Source organism: Copadichromis virginalis, linkage group LG15, assembly GCF_057382275.1.
Source record: "Copadichromis virginalis isolate Kocher_CV1m ecotype Utaka linkage group LG15, C_Virginalis_male_GT1.1, whole genome shotgun sequence".
Taxonomy (NCBI): Eukaryota; Metazoa; Chordata; class Actinopteri; order Cichliformes; family Cichlidae; genus Copadichromis; species Copadichromis virginalis.
Window position 1 is genome coordinate 32,993,268 of NC_140632.1, and position 14,024 is coordinate 33,007,291.

Here is a 14,024-nt window from a genome sequence, read left to right on the forward strand (position 1 = left end):
TGCAACAGCATAGAGGATCGCACTGGCCACAACAGACTCATAGAAAATCCTCAGCATTTTCTGGCAGATGCTGAAGGACCTCAGTTACCTCAAAAAATAGAGACGACTCTGGCCCTTCCTGTAAAGTGTTGTGGTGTTTTTAGCCCAGTCCAGTTTATTGTCAATGTGTACTCCAAGGTATTTATAGTCCTCCACAATGTCAACACTGACCCCCTGGATTGAAACAGGGGTCAAGTGTTTCCTGGTCTTCCTGAAGTCCACGATCAGTTCCTTGGTCTTTGCCACGTTGAGCTGCAGATGATTCTGCTCACACCACGTGACAAAGGAGTCGACCACAGCCCGGTACTCTGTCTCATCATCCCTGCTGATGCATCCAACCACCGCAGAGTCATCAGAAAACTTCTGAAGATGGCAGGTCTCTGTGCAGTGGCTGAAGTCTGTGGTGTAGAGGGTGAAGAGGAAGGGGGAGAGGGCAGTCCCCTGTGGTGCCCCTGTGTTGCTGATCACCTTGTCAGACACACACTGTGGGAGACTGTGGGAGACATTCATTAGCCGCACCTAGGCCTGATTACTGCCAGACTTGTTAAATCACGAAATCAGTTAAATAGAATCTGACAAAGTGAATCAGGCTAAAAGATTACAAAAGCGACATCATGCCACAAGAACTAGATGAGAAACAAAGTCACTGACATCTATCAGTCCGGAAATCATTACAAAGCCATTTCTAAGGCTTTGGGACTTTCAGCATCATAACCCTGACTTTCCTAATCTAACTCCATTTACTGCTGTAGATGATCTGTTGAAGCTGACATTTAAGCCTAAAGGCCTTATCTCAAGAATTAGCAATTGTATAGCCTCCTTTAAGAATATAACAATGCCAAAGATCTAAGCAGACTGGGAGAATGAGCTGGGGGTGGACTTAGAGGAGGAGACCTGGGAGAGTGCTCTTTTAAGAGTAAACAACAGCACTTTTTGTGCCAAATTAAACATCATACAGTTCAAGATTCTACACCGCATTCATTACTCCAAGGCAAGACTGGCTAAAATATTTCCAAACATAGATGCAAGCTGTGACAGATGTAGAAATCCCTCTGCAGATTTAACACATATGTTTTGGTCATGTCCAACTTTAAAAGCCTACTGGTCAACAATTTTCAAAACGTTGTCCGAAGCATTGAATGTTGAGCTTCAACCCAATGCAGCTATGGCTATATTTGGTGTCACAGATAGAGGACATAGAACATTAAGCAAGAGTCATAAAAACATAATTGCTTTCACTACACTGCTTGCACGCAGAAGGATATTGTTGCATTGGAAGTCAAAAAAGCCACCCAAAGCAGCTTTGTGGTTTAGTGACCTGACACAATTTATACAGTTGGAAAAGATAAAGTACGCTGTCAAGGGGTCAAAGGAAAGATTCTTTGCTGTTTGGGATACATTGCTTTTTTTTTTTTTTTTTGCCTGTCCCATTTGGCTCTTTTGCCATTAGAATTATTGTCTAAAGGCGAAGAAAGATGCCCAACGGATTTACTTTGGGATACATTGCTAAAACATTTAGAGAAAATTAAAACCATACCCACCTGAAAGATGCTTGACAGCTGCCGTGAATCCTTTTTTTGTGTGTGTGTGTGATTGGGATTAATTTTGTGCAAACTATTCCCCTTTAGGCAAGGCAAGGCAAGTTTATTTGTATAGCACAATTCAACAACAAGGTGATTCAAAGTGCTTTACAGAGACATTAGAAACAAAAACAAATAAAAAGCATGATTTAAAATTGATTAAAACAAGCAAACAAACTAATTAACAAACAAACAAAACAGTATATAAAATCAAAACAGATAGAATCAGAACGATAGATAAAATCAGTAGTTAAATGTAAGTTTTGAAATTTAAGCTTAAATTTCAAAACTTTAAGTGCACATCTTCAAATATGGTGAATTTCCTTGTACCTCATTTAAATTCACTTTATTCATTTATTTATTTTAATTTTTTTTCCTTCTGGATTGGTGTCCAATATGTTCTTGGGGTGGGGTAAATATATAAAAAGGAGCGTTGTGGCCTTGCTATATGTATGTCTTTGTACTACATTGTTGATGCTCAATAAAATAAATAAATAAATAAAAATAAAAATAACTGGCCAGCCAATTTGTCAGTGCAGGAGAACACTAGGTGATGTGGGTGAACTTTGTGGCTGTGGGGAGGGTAATCTCACATTTATTCCATGTGGACCCCAAATGGATTTGCCAACACAAGCCAACAGGATTTTTTGGGGTCCATATATGGGTGTTCTATGGACAAGCCCCCTGTGGGTTGCCAACAGAAAACCATGATGTGGGCCCCTTGGTGTAAAGCTAATGTGGGGCCTGCACAGACTAAGCCACTGAGGAGAAAATTAGGGTTTTCTGTGTTGAAATAGAAATAGAAATAAATAGAATAAATAGCCTCTCCACAAATCGCTGCCTTATCCTGGTGGAGGGGTTTGTGTGTCCCAGGTATCCCAGAGACTCTGTTGTCCAAGGGGTTTTGCCCCCTGATTGGGTCTCCCATGGCAAATTAAGAGACCAGACAAAGAGCGATTGAGAAGACCCCTATGAGTATACGATCAAGGGAACTAAAAAACAAACTTATGGAGAAAACTCAGGTTTCAATGCATTTGCGGTAAAGCTACATTCGCTAGGACACGTAAATATGTCTATAAATATTAAAACAAATAACATTTAGCTTCCAAACAAAAGAAACAAATTTATATTGTGATTTCTCACAAAATCACAAAACTAGTGGGCTGTTATCTGATGGGGAGTTTATGAAACGGTGTCTAATGGCTTAAATATGACAGATGGCTTGATGTATACTTGTATTCTTCTATATGTTTGAATCCAAATTTCATATTGCCCTCATGTGGGTGGTCAGGGATAACCAAAGGACCAAATGTAGACTTAGAGCCATACAATCCCTAGGTCTGTTCTATACTGTCTGTAGATGGTTGTCTCAAGACTTTCCATTTGGTTAGTTTGTCAAAGTCATGTTACACTTTTTCAGCTATTGCTGCAATTTGAAGTTTTGAACTTAGTTATGAAGCTGCCATTTTCTGATAATTTTGTTTCCAAATTTAAAGTTCTGCAAAATGAAAGTTATTACACAACTGAATAAATGGCCTGTATTTATATAGCGCTTTTACTAGTCCCTAAGGACCCCAAAGTGCTTTACATATCCAGTCATCCACACACTGGTGATGGCAAGCTACATTGTAGCCACAGCCACCCTGGGGCACACTGACAGAGGCAAGGCTGCCGGACACTGGTGCCACCGGGCCCTCTGACCACCACCAGGCAATGGGTGAGGTGTCTTGCCCAAGGACACAATGACCGAGACTGTCCAAGCCGGGGCTCGAACCGGCAACCTTCCGATTACAAGGCGAACTCCCAACTCTTGAGCCACGATCGCCCCGATATAAGTAGTTCTGTTTGTCCTCAGGTAATAATTGGTGCAAAGAGTTATTTGATGTTTTTTTCCTTCCTCGCTGCCACTGCAGATTTATTATTAGACAAACTGTCATAACAGAAACTACAAGACCGTTGGCACCATTATGAACTTTTTGAATTCATGAGTTTGTAAGTTACTGCAAATTCAACCCAAATTCTGGGTTGAATTAGTAGCAATAGCAACAACAGTGTCAAGTTAATGATGGGGGACAAATAGACTTAATTTATGGCCAAGGGCATCTCAGAAACTGATGAGAATTGTCCGGTGGTTTCTTTCTATTAATTTGCTGTAAAAATAGATTTTGCATGTAAAAGGGTTTTGGCCACAATGTTTGCTTTAAACAGCATGCTTTCAATGTCTGCAGAGTTGTGCAGAAATGTCAGATGAGTTAAGCTAAGGCTGTGTTTGTGATTAATTTCCAAATTGTTATGAATAATATTAAGAACTTTTATTTTTTCATTGTCACCTGATCCATCTCTGTATCATAAAACCAAGCAGTGGAGATCTATGTGACCAGCATAGTTAGTCCTGGTCACACGTTTGTTTCTCAGTAGTGTAGTGTAATTGCCATACATCCAGTAGATGGGGATATTGCTCTATGTAAACGGAAATGTTAATTACATGCTGAGCCACGAGGGGGTGTATCCTATCAATGTGGTAGATGCTTCAGATAGTCCATCAATTTAGATACAGATTTTATCTAAATTTGCATGTAAATCTAAGGCAGATTTCAAGATGTGACAGCTCTGAATTTATGCCCAGCTCTGTGCCAAAGGCTGAAGAACAATTATGACATTTATTGCCCTTGTTTTTGTATGATTGACCAGTCAAAAATATATTTTTCTTTCAAATTTCCTTTTGCTTAGGACACTTGAAACGTCCTTATATTTTAAAATTATTTAAACACTTTATTGCTATTTTTATCTAATAGAGTTATTCTGTTCTTACTGTCTTGGGGCAACTGTAACCACATAATTTCTTCTAGGATTAATAAAGTATTCTGATTGTGATTTTGCTTTGTTACTTTTAAAAATTTAGACAAAAAATCATTACTACATCATATCACCATAACATTCAATTTATATTTTTAAACAACTTTTTAAATGCCACTATATATTTCTTTATTTATATACAGTCCTTCAGGAAACTCACAGTTGTTTTACACACAAAAGTCAAATAAATGGGCCTCAGTGAATAGGTGAAAATGTTCAGAGACCAGTCACTGCAGTTCCCATAGTGGAGCTGATTCCAAAGAGTAGGCGTAGCACCACTGAAGGCTCTGTCTTTGTAAGACCACAGCCTGGTGTGAGAAATGGAGACTAAGCCTTTGTCTGTGAAAGGCAGAATCTGGGACGGTGTAGGAGAAGATCAGATAAACACTGGGGAGTAAGAACATCTAGGGATTCATTTTACAGGATATCTGGGAATTGATTAGGATTCACTGGAAGTGCATAAGGGAGTGCGTGACTTATCAGGACTTAGTGTAGGTAAGAATTCTAGCAGCTGAGTTGTGCATACTGCAACATGTCCAAGAAGTGTTGCAACAGAGGTGTGCAAAATACAATAACACAAGAACAAGCAAATATAAGAATGGGTAAATCTGAGAATTATAAGAATAAATACATGTACAAATATAAGAGTGTATGTGCATTACTAAATATGTATACTAAATATGTATATACACGTGTGTGTGTGTGTGTGTGTGTGTGTGTGCGTGTGTGTGTGTGTGCGTGTGTGTGTGTGTGTGTGTGTGTGTGTACATATATATAAAATAAAAATAAAATATACAGAGGTCAGCAGTTGGCTGTTGTGCAAAACAAGTGGCATTTATGTACAGTATGAATTGCATAATGTTGAAGTTCCGGTAAGTGACAGTGAGGCGTCTATGAAGTGGGGCGATCGTGGCTCAAAGATTTGGCAGTTCGTCATTTAACTGGAAGGTTGCCGGTTCGAGCCCCTGCTCGGACAGTCAGTCTCGGTTGTTGTGTCCTTGGGCAAGACACTTCACCTACCGCCTACTGGTAATGGCCAGAGTGGCCGATGGCACGATATGGCAGCCTCACCTCTGTCAGTCTGCCCCAGGGCAGCTGTGGCTACAACTGTGCAAACTTGCTAATGGAGATTTGTCGCGTTAATGCGGTTATGGCATTAACGTCATTTTAATGAGATTAACGCTAAAGCACTAATATATATATATAAGGTTATATATATATAGCCCTGAGACTCATGAGGTTTTGCGAATAGTGGCAATGCTCCACCCTAGATAAACCCTGTGGGTTTGTTATGGTGATTCTGTTTGTGCATCCTCAACATTGGGCAGACAGCCCAATGTTGGTCTGTGTCTTTCATCACAACAGGATAACTAGTGTGTGTATGACTCTCAGTTTTATGATGTTAAATCATATTCAGTTAGACAGGTCATTTTTCCTTACCTCCATGTACTAGATAAGGTTTTTAAATGAATATGAGGTGATAGTCTCTCTCATCCAGTGATGCAGATTGGATGGTGCTCCCTTGCTTTCTGTAGCTGACTGCTACAGGGTGATTAATGTGTTCATTCCCCATTATTAAAGACTTGTGCAGTGCTGCAGGCTACAGATATAGGGCCTCATCATAAATCTTAGCCAAATGAACAGTCAAATAATCGCTCATCGGAAATGAAATCTGGGCTCATTAATACTGCCGCCTATACTGGGGTAGAGTACACATACATGCACACCAGTCTAGCTATCTTATTCTCATGCTGCCACACACATGGATGACTACATGCACGTATAGAAATGCACAGAAAAAGGAGGGGGCTCTGGTCTGTCATCTTGGTGTACCACTCCACAATGACAGGACAGGAATTATTGGAGAACACAGATACAGGTTTGTTGTGGGTCTAATCACAGGCTAAGACTGGAGCTCTCAATAATAACCTCACCATGTTGTTTAACTTCCTTAACAGGATTTATCAAAAATTCAACTGATGGAATCAGTGCTCATAATCTAGGCTAGCAAAGAACCAATAAACATTCAAAATAAAACATACAGTTTGGATGCTCAATGTGGAACTAAGGCATTAATATTGTACATTGAAAACTTGATGTACACAAAAATAAAATTAGATATCAGAATTCACTTAGATTCTAGAAATATAGTTAAACAAAGAAACAACAAAGCTGTGGTGTGAATGTAGTGCCTGGAGCACCTGTGTTCACTGGGGAACGACCCTCATAATCTGTCTCAACTAAACAGTATGTCAGTCACTCCACACTGGACCTGCCAAGCAAGCCAGTCGCTCATATTACATGTCATTTGACAAAAAAACAAACAAACATATGGAATTATTTAAAAATGACAACAAACACTCTGATGTGATTGATCTGTTGTAAAATTGGCTTGATTTATTTTCTTGCATGCTTTATTTTTATTTTTAAGGCACTGTCTTTGCTATACTACTATCCCTCTTCTATGACATCTTCCTTCACACCCTACACACGCCACATACACACACCACATCGATAGAGACAGTTTGTCGTGGTCTGGGTGAGTCAGTGTTTCTCTATAGTGCCTGGCGCCCCTCCTCTGGGTGGAGTCATCATCACTCCTCCCAGGGCTCCCACCTGGAGCTGATTAGACCGGCATTACTTAAGACCAGCGCTCACAACTAATCCTATGTTAGTTCGTGGCTTCTCGTATCCTGTGTTCATCATAGTGCTTGTATCTTACCTTGTTCTCTTGTCTTCTCAGTTGTCTCACTCCACCTCGCCATAACTCTTCCAACCTGGATGCTGGTCACTTCTGCTCCACCTAAGCCGGTAATCTGTCATTGAATACTCTCCAGAAACACCTACCTGCCCCCCTGCTTACCTGATTCATTTTCAAATAAAATAGTATCTACCTATTTGCTTGTTGTTATTGTTAACTCATTCACTGCCAGCCATTGGCAGTGAATGAGTTAAACCCATTGACTCATTCACTGCAATTGACGGCTATAGACGTCAATGGCAGTGAATGAGTTAATGTTAATGTCTCATAATGCTTTTCTTTTCTCCTTTTGCGTTCTTCTTACCCCAACCACTGGCTGTGAATTAAACTGAATGAGACAAACTGTTAGGTCATGTAAATTCTCAAATGATAGTGAATATAAAAACGTAATCAATACGAGCTACAATGCTTAGAGCAGGGGCCTCAAACTCACGGCCCTGGGGCCACTTCCAGCCCATGTCACCCTACAGAAAGAAATCTAATGCAATCTGGCCCTTGATGTTCCTTTTTTTGTTAGGGACGATCTGTTTGTTGTCGAGTGCAGTATTTAAATAAGTTCTTTAAAAAGCCCAAACTGATTTAATATGAAGGCAATATGAGCAGAGAGTACAAACATCCTGAGGGATTGGCTGTGTTATTTCAGTGAGAGAGTCAAAAACTAATGTGTACACTTCTGTCTGCATTTTGATTTTGTTGAATACGAACAAAATAATAGCAGAAGTACTGCTATGTGTCTGGCCAGATGAGAGGACCAATGTGTTTATTATAGTTCAATGAAAGGCTTCAGTTAGTTACGAGAGAAAAATAATTTGAGTTTACATTTGCAGTTTTGTCTTGTTATACAATATTTAAAATAATAATAAAAAAACAAAACAAAACACTACATTCACTACATTTTAGGAAATATTTGTAGGGTTTTTTGTTTGTTTGTTTGTTTTGTAGATCTTCTGTTTTTCGACTGCAGCTAGTTCAGAATGCTGCTGCACGCCTTTTAACTGGCACACGTAGATGCGAGCATGTCACCCCAGTTTTATTTTCACTTCATTGGCTGCCCGTGCATTTTAGGATCCATTTTAAGCTGCTTTTATTTGTTTTTAAATGTTTGTCCAATGCTGCCCCTCTGTACCTCTCTGAGCTTCTTCATCCATACATAACTTCCCGGTCCCTCAGGTTGGCAGACCAGCTCCTCCTGAGTGTGCCCAGGACTAATCGTAAGCTCAGAGGGGATCGGGCGTTTGCTGTGTGTTGCCTTTACATGTTAGACAGGCACCTTCCTTATCTGTTTTTAAATCACAACTTAAAACATATTTATCTACCTTGGCTTTCAGCACAGCAGGACTTGTTGATGTCTCTTAATATGTTTTCTTATTAACTATATTATTTTTAATTTTAAGATATTTTATATGTAATTTAAACTGTTTTCTCTCTGTTTTATATTTGTAGCACTTTGGTCAACATTGTTGGCTGTAAAGTGCATTTTAAATAAAGATGCTATGTTATGCTACTTGAACACCAAGGTGGCCCTCCAATGAGATGACAGTGCCAGCACACCCACAGCTCATTTAGGGTTGAAACCCCTGGCTTAGAGCATATATTTTATTAAACTATATTAATAGAAATATGACTTGTCTTTTTACTGGCTAAATACAAAAGTGCAGAGAAAATGGCTGTGCAACCTGTACTAATATCGAATTACTAATCACTTAAAAAAACAAAGGAGAAATAGACATGCTAACTATTCACATATGTTACGTGTTTTTTTTCTAACTCATGAACAGAATGTAGTCTAATAACTAATAGCATGCAGAGGATTGATTATCAGAAAGATTAATGGCATACGCAGGCTGCAGTGACAGATTTATAAGAAGTACAGTTTGATTTATGGATTATGGAAATGAAGAGGACTACCTTTCTTCAAAGGTATCAACGAATCAGTGATCACTGACTGTGACTGTGTGAGAGAAATACACATGTACTGCAGGTGATGGTACATTTAACCAGTGGTTATCAAACTGTATCAGGATGACAGAGTGCACAGATGGACCATGGAGAACTGTCAGGGACATGTGAGACCTTTGTAGGTTAAAACACTGTGGGCAAAACTCTTTTTTAAACACTCTTCAATTGTGAATTATTTAGGTTATTCTGTTTGCTGAACATGTCTTCTTGTAAATACTCCATGCAAGTGTTTTTTTTTAGTACATGTTGTTGAAGAAATATAAAAAATACTGGCCCTAACCATGAAAGAATATATAAATAACAACAAATAAAATTGGGTTTTTACATAGGCTTGGAATGTACATTACACATATCAGGTGTAACTGATTAATATTTACATTTATTACATTAATATTAATGTTTTAATCTAAAATATGATCAGCCTCTCTCTATTTATCGGCTATATACCACAGGCCTTCAAGCTGGCAGTAGTAAAACCGTTACTTAAAAAGCCATCTGTAGACCCAGCAGTCTTAGCTAATTATAGGCCAATCTCTAACCTTCCATTCATTAAAAAAATTCTTGAAAGAGTAGTTTTCAAACAGCTAACTGATAATTTGCAGAGGAATGGCTTATTGGAAGAGTTTGAGTCAGGTGTCAGAGCTCATCACAGCACAGAAACAGCTTTAGTGAAGGTTACAAATGATCTTTTTATGGCCTCTGACAGTGGACTCATCTCTGTGCTTGTCCTGCTAGACCTCAGTGCAGCATTTGATACTGTTGACCATAATATTCTATTAGAGCGATTAGAACATGCTGTAGGTATTACAGGTACTGCGCTGCAGTGCTTTACATCATATCTTTCTAATAGACTCCAGTTTGTGCATGTAAATGGAGAGTCCTCTTCACACACTGAGGTTAATTATGGACTTCCACAGTGTTCAGTGCTAGGACCAATTCTGTTTACACTATACAGCTCAAATAATTAGCAAAGCGCTATTGACTTCATGAACTTCTACACAGATGAAATTTTAACTATTAGAGAAAATAATTAATCATAATCATCTCACAGATGTAACATTATCTACAACTTCTTTCAGTACCATTGATATTCATTTAGAGTCTCTTTCTCCAATTGATCTTTCTGAGTTAACTTTAGTAATTATTTCCTGTTTCAGAGTGACTCTGACAAACTAGTTGATGCATTTATTACTTCCAGGCTGGACGACTGCAATCCATTATTATCAGGATGTCCTAAAAAACTCCCTGAAAGCCTTCAGTTAATCCAAAATGCTACAGCAAGAGTACTGACAGGGACTAGGAAGATAGAGTATATTTCTCCTATACCCGCGTCCCTTCATTGGCTCCCTGTTAAATCCAGAATTGAATTCAAAATCCTCACTTACAAGGTCTTCAATAATCTGGTCCAATCTTATCCTAATGACCTGATAGTACCATATCACCCCATTAGAGCACTTCACTCTCGCACTGCAGGCTTACCTGTTATTCCTAGAGTATTTAAAAATAGAATGGGAGGCAGAGCCTTCAGTTTTTAAGGCCCCACTTCTATTGAACCAGCTTCCAGTTTGGATTTAGGAGACAGACACTATCTCTACTTTTAAGATTAGGCTTCAAACTTTCCTTTTGCTAAAGCATATAGTTAGGGCTGGACCAGGTGACCCTGAATCCTCCCTTAGTTATGCTGCAATAGGTATAGGCTGCTGGGGGATTCCCATGATGCACTGAGTACTTCTTCTTCACTCACTATGAGTTAAAAGACCTCACTGCATTGAATCATACTTGTTGTTAATCTCTGGCTCTCTTCCACAGCATGTCTTTTGTCCTGTCTTCCTTGTCTCTCCCTAACCGGTCGTGGCAGATGGCCGCCCCTCCCTGAGCCTGGTTCTGCTGGAGGTTCTTCCTGTTAAAAATGAGTTTTTCCTCCCCACTGTCGCCAAGTGCTTGCTTATAGGGGGTCATATGGTTGTTGGGTTTTTATCTGCATGTATTATTGTAGGGTCTACCTTACAATATAAAGCACCTTGAGGCAACTGTTGCTGTGATTTGGTGTTGTATAAATAAAACTGAATTGAATTGATCTTACTCATTAACCATTTCTGCACATTTCATCAGGACACCTTGTTAAGTCATGTATCCACTTTGCTCAAATGCTGCAGCTACCACATACATTCTATTTATTACCACTCTATGTCTGCATGCAGCACCAGTTCTCTGTCTCTCTCTCTTTCTCTCTCTCACACACACACACACACACACACACACACACACACACACACACACACACACACACACATACACACGCACGTGCAGGCAAACAGACGCACCAGCCCTCACAGACATTCGCACTCATGAAATAGCCACATACGAAAAAGATGAACATTTGTTCATAAACCTACAGTGTCTGTATGCAAACACATAGCTATGAATACTTGCATACTACCACCCACTCTTTCACTCTCACAAACACAGATATCCCCCACTACCCCTTCAACCAGGTCTCTGCTGGCCTCCTTTCCCAGCCAGTTATGACAATGCTAATGATTCTCACTGGAGCACTGGATGATGGCTGACAGAGCCAACCAGACCAGGACTAGCTGATGATGGAGGGGGAATTGGAGGTTGTAGTGTCTGTGTGTGTGTGTGTGTGTGTGTGTGTGTGTGTGTGTGTGTGTGTGTGTGTGTGTGTGTGTGTGTGTGTATAAAAAGTGGGGGTTAGAAGACGAGGTCAAGGATGGTGGTGCACACGCTCCTTCTCTGGTGATGTGTTGGGAAGGATGCACCTTTCCCCAGCTCAGTGCTAATTTATTACATTTAAGACAGGGCCTGACACCCTGAATCAGCCTCTATTCAGACCATATTGGCTGGCCAGGGTGGTGGGAGGGTGTGTGTAGCTGAAGGGAGGAAGGGGGAGGTAAACACAAAGGAGGAGAAAGCACGGAGCGGAGAAAACAGAGAGTGACTACATGGAAATTATATGCAATGAAGAGACGTAGCCTCAGGCATGGTGCATGTTTTGCCTGTTTTCTTATAGTTAGTGTATTTATAATTCAAATATATGCCTTTAATAATTTACAGACAGGACATATCAAAAGAAAATGTGTGAGATATTTCTGAGCAATGTGCTGAAAATATTTCACTTTTTAAGCAAACACTTAATCACACGAATGTGATTAAAGGTGATTGCTAACTGAAAATGTGGATACGTTTCATGGTTTAATAATTGATATACTGATTTAGAGTTTATTATACATATTTCTATACATTTTATCAAGTGTGAGAGCAAAATATTTCACTAAGTCTATATCTTATCTGTTTGCTTGTGTGTTCTTTCTCTACAATCAACAACCATCCTTTCAATCCACTTTAAAGTAGGGGCACAGTGAGGATCCTGAGTCAAATCTGGCATCATTTTTATAGTGTGGACTCATTTTTGGGGTTCTTTCGTAAAGGCAAATGGACTGGTTCTTATATAGTGCTTTTCTACACGGTGAATATATGATGTCATATAATGATGTCAAGGCTGTAAGCTCATGCTTGAATTCTGATCACAGTCCTGGTGACAGAAAGAGTTAGCAATGAAATAAACCTTTGGGAGGTTTTAGAATAGAGCATACAAACAGTAGTTCCATGTAAAGGAAGGCATTCATGTCTGTCAACAGTGGCATGTATCCCTGATGGTGAGGTGTCTGTACAGAGGTCCATTGATCCTGAAAGACAGCACTCAGCACAGCCACAACCTGTTCTTTATTCTGCTTTTTATTTGTGCCTTACCATGTCTGCTGGCTCTATCATTTCTAACTCATCTCTGTCTGACCCAGCAACATTTAATAACTCAGTCAAAGCATCTAACAGCATCACTTAGGGGTGCAGGTAGAGCACGTCATCTACTATTCAGAAGTTTGATGGTTTGATCCCTGCCTGCTCTGGTCTGTATGCCAAATATAGTTAGCAAGATGCTAACCCCAACTATACTAAACCATGCTAACACCTCTGAAGCATCAATCAGAGTGTGAAAATTAGACAGAAACTACTTATGCATTAGCTAAAAAGTGGTTGTATGAATGAGTGAATGAGGCATGTTATATAAAGTGCTTTGTGTGGTCAGACTTTAAAAGAAACACTATTTACCGACTTGTGCAGGTACCACACAGGCAACCTTCAAACATATTGTGTCTGACACAGATGTCTGTAGGCAACTGCCAGTTTAAGGGACTATGTGGTATGGTAAATGGCCTGCATTTGTATAGCGCTTTTCTAGTCCTTAAGGACCCCAAAGCGCTTTACACTACATTCAGTCATTCACCCATTCACACACACATTCACACACTGGCGATAGCAAGCTACATTGTAGCCACAGCTGCCCTGGGGCGCACTGACAGAGGCGAGGCTGCAGGACACAGGCGCCACCGGGCCCTCTGACCACCACCATGTGATGGGAAACCAATGTGGACTAATCTCTGGAAAGTTGCTTGTATAGTAAAATCACACATATAATAAAGGCAATTAATATTTTAACGCAAGGCAGTAATGTGTTCAGCACTTGAACTGTTGTTCAGTAAGGCTCTTATTCTGTCAACTCAACAGATTGACCTTTGACTTCTGACTTGCACACCAAAAAGGTAAAAAAGAGAATAGAAAATCAATATGAAATAGTATTGAAACTTACACACACACACACACACACACACACACACACACACACACACACACACACACACACACACACACACACACACACACACACACACACACGTGCGTGTGTACATATACTTGAAGTTATATTTCTTCTACCATACTATCTTTGCATAGTATGGTTCTTAAGTGTACTG